The sequence below is a fragment of the Atractosteus spatula genome, chromosome 8 (genome assembly GCF_055471065.1).
Source record: "Atractosteus spatula isolate fAtrSpa1 chromosome 8, fAtrSpa1.hap1, whole genome shotgun sequence".
Classification (NCBI taxonomy): Eukaryota; Metazoa; Chordata; class Actinopteri; order Semionotiformes; family Lepisosteidae; genus Atractosteus; species Atractosteus spatula.
Window position 1 is genome coordinate 33,471,348 of NC_142713.1, and position 15,261 is coordinate 33,486,608.

The following is a 15,261-nucleotide window of genomic DNA, read 5'->3' on the forward strand; positions in this document are numbered from 1 at the left end:
CTCTGTAAAACGTCTTCTCTAGTTGTCCTGCATATGTATTCGCTAATGAAGCTGTGTGTTCTGAGCCTGGATCTCTACATTTCTGTATGAACCACCTTAGAGGGCTAAAGACAGCTTGTGTTTAAATTGAGTGTAAGGCAATTTATGCTTCTAAAGTCATGGTCAGCATTTTTGTACTGTGCTGTAAACTTGTTCTGTGCCTAGTCACATTATTTTATAGCGTTTTCATAGCGTTATCAAATCTGGTGGCGCTGTGTTAGTTTCCTGACTCCCATGTCACATGGTCTGTGATTGTAACCTGTAATACCGGTTTAATTCGTCACAGCCAGCACTCCGGTTGTAAAGTAGAAGCAGGCGAGATTTCCAGCGAAAAACACCTCCCCCTTCTTCAGGTGTGAGGGTCTTCTGCTCAGAATGAAACGCTAAAATGTAATGTAGGCTCTGAATGGGTTCTGACTTGCTTTAACAAAATATGTTTACAAATCCTTTCACCTGGCATTTTCGTAGTTAGAAATTATGGAACGCTCTGTTAAAAGCAAGGGAGTTTTTATGTCCGTTGCAGTTCTTTTGCAACATGAATATAATTATATCGTTATTAATTTCTTGAGATACGCGATTCCATATTATATTCCCTTTTAATCAAATTCTAAAAGTATGCTTGTTGACTCCGGTATCGCGTTAGTTAAAGACTTCGATGCTTAAAATGTTTAGGAGAAATGGAATACTGGTGTGTATGTTTTCTTTAAAGTACCGAGACCAGCCATATACTGTATGTTTAAGTTCCAAAATTAATATCGTTTATGGACTTCACACGCGTTGCAGTATGCTCCTATTCTTTTTATGCTCAGGCACTAAGTAAAAGGAGATGCTTCATATTGCTTGACTAATTTTAAAAACTAAGTTAGAAATGCAGACGCTCCCTCGGTGCGCTGCTCTGGTGCGCCGGCTCTTACACAGTGCCTGTCTGCCGTAAGCGTTACAATATACATACCCAACACTGCTTGTACCCATCTGTCATGCAAATAAAACACCTTGAATTGAATTGAATTGAGGGGAGAGGGGGGAATACTAAAGGCAATACTGGCTCAATACCCTCGATGGGCTTTGACGTGCTAATGCGTTGGTTTAACAGTCCGGGTGTGGCAGGCTTCCAATGTCAACTCGACTCGATTGGAAGACAATGAACGTATTTTGTGATATTTAGAAATATAAATTTGTTTGGTGCGAGTGAGGTTTTATTTAATCTCTGACCAAGGGAAACGTTTCATTTTTTCAAAGAAATGTTTGTTAAAAAATAAAGTCATAGTTCTATGGGATTCAATCACAGACCATGTGACAAGGGAGTCAGGAAACTACTCTAACACACAGCGCCACCGGATTTAATAACGCAATAAAAACGCTATAAAATAATGTGACTAGGCACAGAAAAAGTTTACAGCACAGTACAATAATAAATGCTGACCATGACTTTAGAAGCATAAATTACCTTACACTCAATTTAAACACAAGCTGTCTTTCTGTATGAACCTCTAAGCTGGTTCATACAGAAAATGTAGAAATGCATTAGCCTGATTATGATTAAAAAACACATAATTAAACACGCGTTTGCGATTTAAATCAGAACACGATTTAAATCAATATAAATGTTTATATTGTAACGCATACTGTCCAGCCTCCATTTCTCTATAAAAATTTACTCTGTTGCACACACACACACAATAGAAGGAGGAACCGCTGTCAGAAGGGAAGATATGTTCAAAATATCGCAAATATCGTTCATGTTGCGATATTTTGAAATATAAAAGTCAATTTATTGTCCATAATATCGCTATTCTATTTTTTCGAAGAAATGTTTGTTAAAAGAAAAGTCCGGCACCAGCTGGATTCGATCACACAACCTCCCAGTTGCTAGTCACGCACCTAGACCAGTCGGCTAGAAGACAGCTCGCATGAACAGGCAGGCGAAAAAGCCCTACACAGCCCTGTCGCAGCACACGAATACCGTTATTAAATTCTTTAGATACGCGATTCCATATTATATTCCCTTTTAATCAAATTCTAAAAGTATGCTTGTTGACTCCGGTATCATGTTAGTTAAAGACTTCAAAGCTTAAAATGTTTAGGGAGAAATGGAATACTGGTGTGTATTTTTTTCTTTAAAGTACCAAGACCAGCTACAGTATATACTGTATGTTTATGTTCCAAAATTAATATCGTTTATGGCCTTCACACGCGTTACAGTATGCTCCTATTCTTTTTATGCTCAGCTACTAAGATTTCCCTTCAGTGGTAAAATTCAATATCTACAACGGGCACAGCAAAGACGTTTTTACTGTAAGTCTTTCTACGACAGACCAACGGACCACGAGTGCCCCTGTCGGTCAACCAATCACGTACTGCGGTGCCACGCGTCATCTTGCGTCATACTGAGCGACGTCACCTGCGGTACGTGTCTGTGACGCGCACTTTGAATGGCTGCATCTGTAAGTGTGAAACCAACCACCTTGCAAGTAAGTCAGGGATGGCCATAAGGCCATAGAAAAAATAAGGAAAAAACACATTTAAGAAAACAAATCCGAGAATATGATAAAAACCACCCCCTCACAGACAGAGGCGAGATTCCCTGTCCTCCAATAGAGTCTGGTTTAAATACCCTTGGCTCCACCCCCAGCTTGCCTTGATTGACAGGCTACCTCCATTTTAAGCCAAGGGAAGGCACAGCTCTGTATCCAGACTCAAAATGGAGGGACAACAACTCAGGACAGACTATGTATCTCGACAGGAAAGAAAACAGGACCACTGAACGACAAATACAACCTCAAGAGAGGTCGTGGGACGACGGCCTGTATTGCCATCGTCACGTTAATCTTTGTCGAGTTGCACGGCCGTATTTGCTTTCGTTTGTTGTTTCAGATGCATTTCACATCTTCGGTGCGACCAGACTCTCTTCATTTTGCTGTCATATACAGTAGATTCCCAAAGAGCTCTTTTTTTTATCATTGGGGGAACGTTAAGAAAGAATCATTTTGTGTTTCAAACTCAAATGCTCCTTTAATTTGCTCATGCATTCAACCAAAACCCTGGGATAGCAGTCCAACAACAACTTGGTAGGATTCAAGTTCAATCTCTGTACATGTAGAAGAATCAACTGAATGCTGAAATGAAATTTAAAAATCACCGCAACTACCATTCCAGTTCATTGACATTGGAGGGGGAAGAACCACAATCCAACTTTTAAAGAGCTTTGAACGTATTTGAAGCCTACGTGAGACATGTTCATTGGAAATTGGGAAGTGTTATCCAGAACCAGCTATACTTTGCGATTTTACAGGCCTATGGACCATGTTAGAACATATCACCTGTTATACACGCGAGAACACATCTGGGTTGCAAATTGATCTCATAAAAGCAACGGTGGGGATCGGAAAGGGGGCACCCGGATTTGAACCGGAGACCTCTTGATCTGCAGTCAAATGCTCTACCACTGAGCTATACCCCCCATGCAAACACCTTGCTGTCTAAGTGCTCTGATTGGTTTCTTTCCAATCAGGCTCAAGGCAAGCAATACTAATAAGGATAACATTTGGGCGGAGTTGCTTTTCATGATGATATTAGAGCATGTCCCAGAAGGAGGGCTAAGTGTGAAACCAACCACCTTGCAAGTAAGTCAGGGATGGCCATAAGGCCATAGAAAAAATAAGGAAAAAACACATTTAAGACAACAAATCCGAGAATATGATAAAAACCACCCCCTCACAGACAGAGGCGAGATTCCCTGTCCTCCAATAGAGTCTGGTTTAAATACCCTTGGCTCCACCCCCAGCTTGCCTTGATTGACAGGCTACCTCCATTTTAAGCCAAGGGAAGGCACAGCTCTGTATCCAGACTCAAAATGGAGGGACAACAACTCAGGACAGACTATGTATCTCGACAGGAAAGAAAACAGGACCACTGAACGACAAATACAACCTCAAGAGAGGTCGTGGGACGACGGCCTGTACTGCCATCGTCACGTTAATCTTTGTCGAGTTGCACGGCCGTATTTGCTTTCGTTTGTTGTTTCAGATGCATTTCACATCTTCGGTGCGACCAGACTCTCTTCATTTTGCTGTCATATAAAGTAGATTCCCAAAGAGCTCTTTTTTTTATCATTGGGGGAACGTTAAGAAAGAATCATTTTGTGTTTCAAACTCAAATGCTCCTTTAATTTGCTCATGCATTCAACCAAAACCCTGGGATAGCAGTCCAACAACAACTTGGTAGGATTCAAGTTCAATCTCTGTACATGTAGAAGAATCAACTGAATGCTGAAATGAAATTTAAAAATCACCGCAACTACCATTCCAGTTCATTGACATTGGAGGGGGAAGAACCACAATCCAACTTTTAAAGAGCTTTGAACGTATTTGAAGCCTACGTGAGACATGTTCATTGGAAATTGGGAAGTGTTATCCAGAACCAGCTATACTTTGCGATTTTACAGGCCTATGGACCATGTTAGAACATATCACCTGTTATACATGCGAGAACACATCTGGGTTGCAAATTGATCTCATAAAAGCAACGGTGGGGATCGGAAAGGGGGCACCCGGATTTGAACCGCAGACCTCTTGATCTGCAGTCAAATGCTCTACCACTGAGCTATACCCCCCATGCAAACACCTTGCTGTCTAAGTGCTCTGATTGGTTTCTTTCCAATCAGGCTCAAGGCAAGCAATACTAATAAGGATAACATTTGGGCGGAGTTGCTTTTCATGATGATATTAGAGCATGTCCCAGAAGGAGGGCTAAGTGTGAAACCAACCACCTTGCAAGTAAGTCAGGGATGGCCATAAGGCCATAGAAAAAATAAGGAAAAAACACATTTAAGACAACAAATCCGAGAATATGATAAAAACCACCCCCTCACAGACAGAGGCGAGATTCCCTGTCCTCCAATAGAGTCTGGTTTAAATACCCTTAGCTCCACCCCCAGCTTGCCTTGATTGACAGGCTACCTCCATTTTAAGCCAAGGGAAGGCACAGCTCTGTATCCAGACTCAAAATGGAGGGACAACAACTCAGGACAGACTATGTATCTCGACAGGAAAGAAAACAGGACCACTGAACGACAAATACAACCTCAAGAGAGGTCGTGGGACGACGGCCTGTACTGCCATCGTCACGTTAATCTTTGTCGAGTTGCACGGCCGTATTTGCTTTCGTTTGTTGTTTCAGATGCATTTCACATCTTCGGTGCGACCAGACTCTCTTCATTTTGCTGTCATATACAGTAGATTCCCAAAGAGCTCTTTTTTTTTATCATTGGGGGAACGTTAAGAAAGAATCATTTTGTGTTTCAAACTCAAATGCTCCTTTAATTTGCTCATGCATTCAACCAAAACCCTGGGATAGCAGTCCAACAACAACTTGGTAGGATTCAAGTTCAATCTCTGTACATGTAGAAGAATCAACTGAATGCTGAAATGAAATTTAAAAATCACCGCAACTACCATTCCAGTTCATTGACATTGGAGGGGGAAGAACCACAATCCAACTTTTAAAGAGCTTTGAACGTATTTGAAGCCTACGTGAGACATGTTCATTGGAAATTGGGAAGTGTTATCCAAAACCAGCTATACTTTGCGATTTTACAGGCCTATGGACCATGTTAGAACATATCACCTGTTATACACGCGAGAACACATCTGGGTTGCAAATTGATCTCATAAAAGCAACGGTGGGGATCAGAAAGGGGGCACCCGGATTTGAACCGGAGACCTCTTGATCTGCAGTCAAATGCTCTACCACTGAGCTATACCCCCCATGCAAACACCTTGCTGTCTAAGTGCTCTGATTGGTTTCTTTCCAATCAGGCTCAAGGCAAGCAATACTAATAAGGATAACATTTGGGCGGAGTTGCTTTTCATGATGATATTAGAGCATGTCCCAGAAGGAGGGCTAAGTGTGAAACCAACCACCTTGCAAGTAAGTCAGGGATGGCCATAAGGCCATAGAAAAAATAAGGAAAAAACACATTTAAGAAAACAAATCCGAGAATATGATAAAAACCACCCCCTCACAGACAGAGGCGAGATTCCCTGTCCTCCAATAGAGTCTGGTTTAAATACCCTTAGCTCCACCCCCAGCTTGCCTTGATTGACAGGCTACCTCCATTTTAAGCCAAGGGAAGGCACAGCTCTGTATCCAGACTCAAAATGGAGGGACAACAACTCAGGACAGACTATGTATCTCGACAGGAAAGAAAACAGGACCACTGAACGACAAATACAACCTCAAGAGAGGTCGTGGGACGACGGCCTGTACTGCCATCGTCACGTTAATCTTTGTCGAGTTGCACGGCCGTATTTGCTTTCGTTTGTTGTTTCAGATGCATTTCACATCTTCGGTGCGACCAGACTCTCTTCATTTTGCTGTCATATACAGTAGATTCCCAAAGAGCTCTTTTTTTTTATCATTGGGGGAACGTTAAGAAAGAATCATTTTGTGTTTCAAACTCAAATGCTCCTTTAATTTGCTCATGCATTCAACCAAAACCCTGGGATAGCAGTCCAACAACAACTTGGTAGGATTCAAGTTCAATCTCTGTACATGTAGAAGAATCAACTGAATGCTGAAATGAAATTTAAAAATCACCGCAACTACCATTCCAGTTCATTGACATTGGAGGGGGAAGAACCACAATCCAACTTTTAAAGAGCTTTGAACGTATTTGAAGCCTACGTGAGACATGTTCATTGGAAATTGGGAAGTGTTATCCAGAACCAGCTATACTTTGCGATTTTACAGGCCTATGGACCATGTTAGAACATATCACCTGTTATACACGCGAGAACACATCTGGGTTGCAAATTGATCTCATAAAAGCAACGGTGGGGATCGGAAAGGGGGCACCCGGATTTGAACCGGAGACCTCTTGATCTGCAGTCAAATGCTCTACCACTGAGCTATACCCCCCATGCAAACACCTTGCTGTCTAAGTGCTCTGATTGGTTTCTTTCCAATCAGGCTCAAGGCAAGCAATACTAATAAGGATAACATTTGGGCGGAGTTGCTTTTCATGATGATATTAGAGCATGTCCCAGAAGGAGGGCTAAGTGTGAAACCAACCACCTTGCAAGTAAGTCAGGGATGGCCATAAGGCCATAGAAAAAATAAGGAAAAAACACATTTAAGAAAACAAATCCGAGAATATGATAAAAACCACCCCCTCACAGACAGAGGCGAGATTCCCTGTCCTCCAATAGAGTCTGGTTTAAATACCCTTGGCTCCACCCCCAGCTTGCCTTGATTGACAGGCTACCTCCATTTTAAGCCAAGGGAAGGCACAGCTCTGTATCCAGACTCAAAATGGAGGGACAACAACTCAGGACAGACTATGTATCTCGACAGGAAAGAAAACAGGACCACTGAACGACAAATACAACCTCAAGAGAGGTCGTGGGACGACGGCCTGTACTGCCATCGTCACGTTAATCTTTGTCGAGTTGCACGGCCGTATTTGCTTTCGTTTGTTGTTTCAGATGCATTTCACATCTTCGGTGCGACCAGACTCTCTTCATTTTGCTGTCATATACAGTAGATTCCCAAAGAGCTCTTTTTTTTTATCATTGGGGGAACGTTAAGAAAGAATCATTTTGTGTTTCAAACTCAAATGCTCCTTTAATTTGCTCATGCATTCAACCAAAACCCTGGGATAGCAGTCCAACAACAACTTGGTAGGATTCAAGTTCAATCTCTGTACATGTAGAAGAATCAACTGAATGCTGAAATGAAATTTAAAAATCACCGCAACTACCATTCCAGTTCATTGACATTGGAGGGGGAAGAACCACAATCCAACTTTTAAATAGCTTTGAACGTATTTGAAGCCTACGTGAGACATGTTCATTGGAAATTGGGAAGTGTTATCCAGAACCAGCTATACTTTGCGATTTTACAGGCCTATGGACCATGTTAGAACATATCACCTGTTATACACGCGAGAACACATCTGGGTTGCAAATTGATCTCATAAAAGCAACGGTGGGGATCAGAAAGGGGGCATTTGGATTTGAACCAGAGACCTCTTGATCTGCAGTCAAATGCTCTACCACTGAGCTATACCCCCCATGCAAACACCTTGCTGTCTAAGTGCTCTGATTGGTTTCTTTCCAATCAGGCTCAAGGCAAGCAATACTAATAAGGATAACATTTGGGCGGAGTTGCTTTTCATGATGATATTAGAGCATGTCCCAGAAGGAGGGCTAAGTGTGAAACCAACCACCTTGCAAGTAAGTCAGGGATGGCCATAAGGCCATAGAAAAAATAAGGAAAAAACACATTTAAGACAACAAATCAGAGAATATGATAAAAACCACCCCCTCACAGATAGAGGCGAGATTCCCTGTCCTCCAATAGAGTCTGTTTTAAATACCCTTGGCTCCACCCCCAGCTTGCCTTAATTGACAGGCTACCTCCATTTTAAGCCAAGGGAAGGCACAGCTCTGTATCCAGACTCAAAATGGAGGGACAACAACTCAGGACAGACTATGTATCTCGACAGGAAAGAAAACAGGACCACTGAACGACAAATACAACCTCAAGAGAGGTCGTGGGACGACGGCCTGTACTGCCATCGTCACGTTAATCTTTGTCGAGTTGCACGGCCGTATTTGCTTTCGTTTGTTGTTTCAGATGCATTTCACATCTTCGGTGCGACCAGACTCTCTTCATTTTGCTGTCATATACAGTAGATTCCCAAAGAGCTCTTTTTTTTTTATCATTGGGGGAACGTTAAGAAAGAATCATTTTGTGTTTCAAACTCAAATGCTCCTTTAATTTGCTCATGCATTCAACCAAAACCCTGGGATAGCAGTCCAACAACAACTTGGTAGGATTCAAGTTCAATCTCTGTACATGTAGAAGAATCAACTGAATGCTGAAATGAAATTTAAAAATCACCGCAACTACCATTCCAGTTCATTGACATTGGAGGGGGAAGAACCACAATCCAACTTTTAAATAGCTTTGAACGTATTTGAAGCCTACGTGAGACATGTTCATTGGAAATTGGGAAGTGTTATCCAGAACCAGCTATACTTTGCGATTTTACAGGCCTATGGACCATGTTAGAACATATCACCTGTTATACACGCGAGAACACATCTGGGTTGCAAATTGATCTCATAAAAGCAACGGTGGGGATCAGAAAGGGGGCATTTGGATTTGAACCAGAGACCTCTTGATCTGCAGTCAAATGCTCTACCACTGAGCTATACCCCCCATGCAAACACCTTGCTGTCTAAGTGCTCTGATTGGTTTCTTTCCAATCAGGCTCAAGGCAAGCAATACTAATAAGGATAACATTTGGGCGGAGTTGCTTTTCATGATGATATTAGAGCATGTCCCAGAAGGAGGGCTAAGTGTGAAACCAACCACCTTGCAAGTAAGTCAGGGATGGCCATAAGGCCATAGAAAAAATAAGGAAAAAACACATTTAAGACAACAAATCCGAGAATATGATAAAAACCACCCCCTCACAGACAGAGGCGAGATTCCCTGTCCTCCAATAGAGTCTGGTTTAAATACCCTTGGCTCCACCCCCAGCTTGCCTTGATTGACAGGCTACCTCCATTTTAAGCCAAGGGAAGGCACAGCTCTGTATCCAGACTCAAAATGGAGGGACAACAACTCAGGACAGACTATGTATCTCGACAGGAAAGAAAACAGGACCACTGAACGACAAATACAACCTCAAGAGAGGTCGTGGGACGACGGCCTGTACTGCCATCGTCACGTTAATCTTTGTCGAGTTGCACGGCCGTATTTGCTTTCGTTTGTTGTTTCAGATGCATTTCACATCTTCGGTGCGACCAGACTCTCTTCATTTTGCTGTCATATAAAGTAGATTCCCAAAGAGCTCTTTTTTTTATCATTGGGGGAACGTTAAGAAAGAATCATTTTGTGTTTCAAACTCAAATGCTCCTTTAATTTGCTCATGCATTCAACCAAAACCCTGGGATAGCAGTCCAACAACAACTTGGTAGGATTCAAGTTCAATCTCTGTACATGTAGAAGAATCAACTGAATGCTGAAATGAAATTTAAAAATCACCGCAACTACCATTCCAGTTCATTGACATTGGAGGGGGAAGAACCACAATCCAACTTTTAAAGAGCTTTGAACGTATTTGAAGCCTACGTGAGACATGTTCATTGGAAATTGGGAAGTGTTATCCAGAACCAGCTATACTTTGCGATTTTACAGGCCTATGGACCATGTTAGAACATATCACCTGTTATACATGCGAGAACACATCTGGGTTGCAAATTGATCTCATAAAAGCAACGGTGGGGATCGGAAAGGGGGCACCCGGATTTGAACCGCAGACCTCTTGATCTGCAGTCAAATGCTCTACCACTGAGCTATACCCCCCATGCAAACACCTTGCTGTCTAAGTGCTCTGATTGGTTTCTTTCCAATCAGGCTCAAGGCAAGCAATACTAATAAGGATAACATTTGGGCGGAGTTGCTTTTCATGATGATATTAGAGCATGTCCCAGAAGGAGGGCTAAGTGTGAAACCAACCACCTTGCAAGTAAGTCAGGGATGGCCATAAGGCCATAGAAAAAATAAGGAAAAAACACATTTAAGAAAACAAATCCGAGAATATGATAAAAACCACCCCCTCACAGACAGAGGCGAGATTCCCTGTCCTCCAATAGAGTCTGGTTTAAATACCCTTGGCTCCACCCCCAGCTTGCCTTGATTGACAGGCTACCTCCATTTTAAGCCAAGGGAAGGCACAGCTCTGTATCCAGACTCAAAATGGAGGGACAACAACTCAGGACAGACTATGTATCTCGACAGGAAAGAAAACAGGACCACTGAACGACAAATACAACCTCAAGAGAGGTCGTGGGACGACGGCCTGTACTGCCATCGTCACGTTAATCTTTGTCGAGTTGCACGGCCGTATTTGCTTTCGTTTGTTGTTTCAGATGCATTTCACATCTTCGGTGCGACCAGACTCTCTTCATTTTGCTGTCATATACAGTAGATTCCCAAAGAGCTCTTTTTTTTATCATTGGGGGAACGTTAAGAAAGAATCATTTTGTGTTTCAAACTCAAATGCTCCTTTAATTTGCTCATGCATTCAACCAAAACCCTGGGATAGCAGTCCAACAACAACTTGGTAGAATTCAAGTTCAATCTCTGTACATGTAGAAGAATCAACTGAATGCTGAAATGAAATTTAAAAATCACCGCAACTACCATTCCAGTTCATTGACATTGGAGGGGGAAGAACCACAATCCAACTTTTAAAGAGCTTTGAACGTATTTGAAGCCTACGTGAGACATGTTCATTGGAAATTGGGAAGTGTTATCCAGAACCAGCTATACTTTGCGATTTTACAGGCCTATGGACCATGTTAGAACATATCACCTGTTATACACGCGAGAACACATCTGGGTTGCAAATTGATCTCATAAAAGCAACGGTGGGGATCGGAAAGGGGGCACCCGGATTTGAACCGGAGACCTCTTGATCTGCAGTCAAATGCTCTACCACTGAGCTATACCCCCCATGCAAACACCTTGCTGTCTAAGTGCTCTGATTGGTTTCTTTCCAATCAGGCTCAAGGCAAGCAATACTAATAAGGATAACATTTGGGCGGAGTTGCTTTTCATGATGATATTAGAGCATGTCCCAGAAGGAGGGCTAAGTGTGAAACCAACCACCTTGCAAGTAAGTCAGGGATGGCCATAAGGCCATAGAAAAAATAAGGAAAAAACACATTTAAGACAACAAATCCGAGAATATGATAAAAACCACCCCCTCACAGACAGAGGCGAGATTCCCTGTCCTCCAATAGAGTCTGGTTTAAATACCCTTAGCTCCACCCCCAGCTTGCCTTGATTGACAGGCTACCTCCATTTTAAGCCAAGGGAAGGCACAGCTCTGTATCCAGACTCAAAATGGAGGGACAACAACTCAGGACAGACTATGTATCTCGACAGGAAAGAAAACAGGACCACTGAACGACAAATACAACCTCAAGAGAGGTCGTGGGACGACGGCCTGTACTGCCATCGTCACGTTAATCTTTGTCGAGTTGCACGGCCGTATTTGCTTTCGTTTGTTGTTTCAGATGCATTTCACATCTTCGGTGCGACCAGACTCTCTTCATTTTGCTGTCATATACAGTAGATTCCCAAAGAGCTCTTTTTTTTTATCATTGGGGGAACGTTAAGAAAGAATCATTTTGTGTTTCAAACTCAAATGCTCCTTTAATTTGCTCATGCATTCAACCAAAACCCTGGGATAGCAGTCCAACAACAACTTGGTAGGATTCAAGTTCAATCTCTGTACATGTAGAAGAATCAACTGAATGCTGAAATGAAATTTAAAAATCACCGCAACTACCATTCCAGTTCATTGACATTGGAGGGGGAAGAACCACAATCCAACTTTTAAAGAGCTTTGAACGTATTTGAAGCCTACGTGAGACATGTTCATTGGAAATTGGGAAGTGTTATCCAAAACCAGCTATACTTTGCGATTTTACAGGCCTATGGACCATGTTAGAACATATCACCTGTTATACACGCGAGAACACATCTGGGTTGCAAATTGATCTCATAAAAGCAACGGTGGGGATCAGAAAGGGGGCACCCGGATTTGAACCGGAGACCTCTTGATCTGCAGTCAAATGCTCTACCACTGAGCTATACCCCCCATGCAAACACCTTGCTGTCTAAGTGCTCTGATTGGTTTCTTTCCAATCAGGCTCAAGGCAAGCAATACTAATAAGGATAACATTTGGGCGGAGTTGCTTTTCATGATGATATTAGAGCATGTCCCAGAAGGAGGGCTAAGTGTGAAACCAACCACCTTGCAAGTAAGTCAGGGATGGCCATAAGGCCATAGAAAAAATAAGGAAAAAACACATTTAAGAAAACAAATCCGAGAATATGATAAAAACCACCCCCTCACAGACAGAGGCGAGATTCCCTGTCCTCCAATAGAGTCTGGTTTAAATACCCTTAGCTCCACCCCCAGCTTGCCTTGATTGACAGGCTACCTCCATTTTAAGCCAAGGGAAGGCACAGCTCTGTATCCAGACTCAAAATGGAGGGACAACAACTCAGGACAGACTATGTATCTCGACAGGAAAGAAAACAGGACCACTGAACGACAAATACAACCTCAAGAGAGGTCGTGGGACGACGGCCTGTACTGCCATCGTCACGTTAATCTTTGTCGAGTTGCACGGCCGTATTTGCTTTCGTTTGTTGTTTCAGATGCATTTCACATCTTCGGTGCGACCAGACTCTCTTCATTTTGCTGTCATATACAGTAGATTCCCAAAGAGCTCTTTTTTTTTATCATTGGGGGAACGTTAAGAAAGAATCATTTTGTGTTTCAAACTCAAATGCTCCTTTAATTTGCTCATGCATTCAACCAAAACCCTGGGATAGCAGTCCAACAACAACTTGGTAGGATTCAAGTTCAATCTCTGTACATGTAGAAGAATCAACTGAATGCTGAAATGAAATTTAAAAATCACCGCAACTACCATTCCAGTTCATTGACATTGGAGGGGGAAGAACCACAATCCAACTTTTAAAGAGCTTTGAACGTATTTGAAGCCTACGTGAGACATGTTCATTGGAAATTGGGAAGTGTTATCCAGAACCAGCTATACTTTGCGATTTTACAGGCCTATGGACCATGTTAGAACATATCACCTGTTATACACGCGAGAACACATCTGGGTTGCAAATTGATCTCATAAAAGCAACGGTGGGGATCGGAAAGGGGGCACCCGGATTTGAACCGGAGACCTCTTGATCTGCAGTCAAATGCTCTACCACTGAGCTATACCCCCCATGCAAACACCTTGCTGTCTAAGTGCTCTGATTGGTTTCTTTCCAATCAGGCTCAAGGCAAGCAATACTAATAAGGATAACATTTGGGCGGAGTTGCTTTTCATGATGATATTAGAGCATGTCCCAGAAGGAGGGCTAAGTGTGAAACCAACCACCTTGCAAGTAAGTCAGGGATGGCCATAAGGCCATAGAAAAAATAAGGAAAAAACACATTTAAGAAAACAAATCCGAGAATATGATAAAAACCACCCCCTCACAGACAGAGGCGAGATTCCCTGTCCTCCAATAGAGTCTGGTTTAAATACCCTTGGCTCCACCCCCAGCTTGCCTTGATTGACAGGCTACCTCCATTTTAAGCCAAGGGAAGGCACAGCTCTGTATCCAGACTCAAAATGGAGGGACAACAACTCAGGACAGACTATGTATCTCGACAGGAAAGAACACAGGACCACTGAACGACAAATACAACCTCAAGAGAGGTCGTGGGACGACGGCCTGTACTGCCATCGTCACGTTAATCTTTGTCGAGTTGCACGGCCGTATTTGCTTTCGTTTGTTGTTTCAGATGCATTTCACATCTTCGGTGCGACCAGACTCTCTTCATTTTGCTGTCATATACAGTAGATTCCCAAAGAGCTCTTTTTTTTTATCATTGGGGGAACGTTAAGAAAGAATCATTTTGTGTTTCAAACTCAAATGCTCCTTTAATTTGCTCATGCATTCAACCAAAACCCTGGGATAGCAGTCCAACAACAACTTGGTAGGATTCAAGTTCAATCTCTGTACATGTAGAAGAATCAACTGAATGCTGAAATGAAATTTAAAAATCACCGCAACTACCATTCCAGTTCATTGACATTGGAGGGGGAAGAACCACAATCCAACTTTTAAATAGCTTTGAACGTATTTGAAGCCTACGTGAGACATGTTCATTGGAAATTGGGAAGTGTTATCCAGAACCAGCTATACTTTGCGATTTTACAGGCCTATGGACCATGTTAGAACATATCACCTGTTATACACGCGAGAACACATCTGGGTTGCAAATTGATCTCATAAAAGCAACGGTGGGGATCAGAAAGGGGGCATTTGGATTTGAACCAGAGACCTCTTGATCTGCAGTCAAATGCTCTACCACTGAGCTATACCCCCCATGCAAACACCTTGCTGTCTAAGTGCTCTGATTGGTTTCTTTCCAATCAGGCTCAAGGCAAGCAATACTAATAAGGATAACATTTGGGCGGAGTTGCTTTTCATGATGATATTAGAGCATGTCCCAGAAGGAGGGCTAAGTGTGAAACCAACCACCTTGCAAGTAAGTCAGGGATGGCCATAAGGCCATAGAAAAAATAAGGAAAAAACACATTTAAGACAACAAATCAGAGA

The 15,261-nt window shown here is 42.4% G+C and overlaps 11 non-coding genes across 11 annotated transcripts; all 11 read right to left on the minus strand.

The window, feature by feature from the left end:
- Positions 1-3,427: 3,427 nt before the first annotated feature.
- On the minus strand, positions 3,428-3,499 carry trnac-gca (transfer RNA cysteine (anticodon GCA)). Its single transcript has one exon. It is a non-coding gene; the product is annotated as a tRNA-Cys (tRNA).
- A 1,080-nt stretch (positions 3,500-4,579) lies between these two features.
- Positions 4,580-4,651, minus strand: trnac-gca (transfer RNA cysteine (anticodon GCA)). The gene has a single exon. It is a non-coding gene; the product is annotated as a tRNA-Cys (tRNA).
- A 1,081-nt stretch (positions 4,652-5,732) lies between these two features.
- Positions 5,733-5,804, minus strand: trnac-gca (transfer RNA cysteine (anticodon GCA)). Its single transcript has one exon. It is a non-coding gene; the product is annotated as a tRNA-Cys (tRNA).
- A 1,081-nt stretch (positions 5,805-6,885) lies between these two features.
- Positions 6,886-6,957, minus strand: trnac-gca (transfer RNA cysteine (anticodon GCA)). Its single transcript has one exon. It is a non-coding gene; the product is annotated as a tRNA-Cys (tRNA).
- A 1,081-nt stretch (positions 6,958-8,038) lies between these two features.
- trnac-gca (transfer RNA cysteine (anticodon GCA)) lies at positions 8,039-8,110 on the minus strand. Its single transcript has one exon. It is a non-coding gene; the product is annotated as a tRNA-Cys (tRNA).
- A 1,082-nt stretch (positions 8,111-9,192) lies between these two features.
- Positions 9,193-9,264, minus strand: trnac-gca (transfer RNA cysteine (anticodon GCA)). Its single transcript has one exon. It is a non-coding gene; the product is annotated as a tRNA-Cys (tRNA).
- Positions 9,265-10,344: 1,080 nt separating this feature from the next.
- Positions 10,345-10,416, minus strand: trnac-gca (transfer RNA cysteine (anticodon GCA)). The gene has a single exon. It is a non-coding gene; the product is annotated as a tRNA-Cys (tRNA).
- A 1,080-nt stretch (positions 10,417-11,496) lies between these two features.
- Positions 11,497-11,568, minus strand: trnac-gca (transfer RNA cysteine (anticodon GCA)). The gene has a single exon. It is a non-coding gene; the product is annotated as a tRNA-Cys (tRNA).
- A 1,081-nt stretch (positions 11,569-12,649) lies between these two features.
- Positions 12,650-12,721, minus strand: trnac-gca (transfer RNA cysteine (anticodon GCA)). The gene has a single exon. It is a non-coding gene; the product is annotated as a tRNA-Cys (tRNA).
- A 1,081-nt stretch (positions 12,722-13,802) lies between these two features.
- Positions 13,803-13,874, minus strand: trnac-gca (transfer RNA cysteine (anticodon GCA)). Its single transcript has one exon. It is a non-coding gene; the product is annotated as a tRNA-Cys (tRNA).
- Positions 13,875-14,955: 1,081 nt separating this feature from the next.
- Positions 14,956-15,027, minus strand: trnac-gca (transfer RNA cysteine (anticodon GCA)). The gene has a single exon. It is a non-coding gene; the product is annotated as a tRNA-Cys (tRNA).
- Positions 15,028-15,261: the final 234 nt, after the last annotated feature.